This window comes from Cyprinodon variegatus, unplaced genomic scaffold (genome assembly GCF_000732505.1).
Source record: "Cyprinodon variegatus isolate N-32 unplaced genomic scaffold, C_variegatus-1.0 Scaffold896, whole genome shotgun sequence".
Classification (NCBI taxonomy): domain Eukaryota; kingdom Metazoa; phylum Chordata; class Actinopteri; order Cyprinodontiformes; family Cyprinodontidae; genus Cyprinodon; species Cyprinodon variegatus.
Genome location: NW_015151349.1, coordinates 172,597 through 174,203, shown reverse-complemented (window position 1 = coordinate 174,203; position 1,607 = coordinate 172,597). Strand labels below are relative to the sequence as shown.

Sequence of the window (1,607 nt, the reverse complement as noted above, 5' to 3'; positions counted from 1 at the left end):
CAAAAATGAATATTAGGTACTTTATCAAACATTATACTGGGCAAGTAAAAATTGTTTCTGGGCAAATGAAATGTGAAAGTCACTTGCCCAAAGGGCAAGTGGTAAAAATCCTAAACGTCAACCCCTGAATATATGTGTGTGTGTGTGTGTGTGTATGTATGTCTTTTGAGACATAAAAAAAGAGTCAGAGTGAACGTTTAACCCTTTTGTAAACAGATTGTCTTTTGACTTTTTGGTCAAAAAACAAACAAATATGTGTTTGGTTTAGATTTTGCAGAGATCTACACTAAATATTTGGATTTAAAGCTGATAAACAATTTAAAGGTGACTCCTATTTTTTTTTGTTCTATTTTTATTTTAATAATGGGAAACTTTTTAGAACTTGCGTTGATTTCCCACTAGGTGGCAGCAGAGACTAGAAGTTTACCAGTACCCCTTTACAGCAAGGCTTCCCTAAAATATGCAATAAATACTTTATAGATATATTATTAGATCTGTTAAAACTTCAAAGCTTATTACTCAGTGTTTATTATGTATATTTAAGGCATATCAAAAGACAAACTGACCGATTCCAGCAGATCCCTTTAACAAACCCCCTACAGAGGCATAGACAGGTATGAGGGATTGCAGGCTAACAAAAGAAGCCAAACGACCCCCATTCCAAGGAGGTGGACCCTTTCATCCATTTCAATTTGCACGTTTTCTAAAGGCTTTGTTGGGCTACTGTATAAAGCCTGGAACTCAACGCTATTCCTGCCTTTTTGAATTGAATTGCTTTTTTTTGTCAAGGATTTTATTTCATTCTACTTTTGCTTCATGAATTTGACTCATTGCTTCTTCTTCCAGGGAGGGTCCTAATGCTTTAACTGTTGCCTGTAATTCCTGAACCTTTTGCTTTGCTTTTTTTATTCATGTGATGAGAATTAGATTTTTTTATCCCCCATCACTGCTTTTCCGATGCAATATTTTCAATGTCTGATTGGAATCTGTGGTTGGTTTTCAGATAATCATTATCATTAGGCAATACTAGGCAGTTGCCTAGGGCCCCAAGTTCCTGGGGGCACCGTAGAACTGAGTTTACATGTATGGTTAATACAACTATTCCTTATTTGTGCACAATAATTATGTTTTTGATAAAAATCCTTTTGCTAAAATGCCATCAGAACGCTTATAATAAGTGTGTCTCAGCCCCCCCCTTCAGTGTCCACCATATTGGATCAGTCCATTTGCTGCACATGTTCAGAAAGGTCCAAACAGACAGCAGCAAACCATTTGAAAACAAACGGAGGGAAGAGCAGTGTTGCCAACTTAGCAGTTATGTCGCTATATTTAGCGACTTTTCAGACTCCTCTAGCACTTTGATTTCTACAAAGCGCCAAATCTAGTGACTTTTTTCATGCTACTGGAGACTTTGGCAACAACATATGTAAGCACCAAACTCTGCTCTCCAGAGCAAGTAGATTGGTAACCCCGCCTCCTGCTCTCCTCTATCTTGTCTGCTGTCATGATTCATGCAGCTATTATTTCATCCAAATGAAAAATGGAGAACAGATAAGCAGATCATTGCTTGTCTACAGTGAAAAAAAAGGACTATTATTTACTTTTGC

At 37.1% G+C, this 1,607-nt stretch overlaps 1 protein-coding gene across 1 annotated transcript in view; it reads left to right on the top strand.

Annotated features, from left to right (window-relative positions):
* mettl21b (methyltransferase like 21B) overlaps positions 1-1,607 on the top strand; it is a 6,683-nt gene that overhangs the window by 3,367 nt on the left and 1,709 nt on the right. The gene's annotated exons all lie outside the window — the stretch shown is intronic.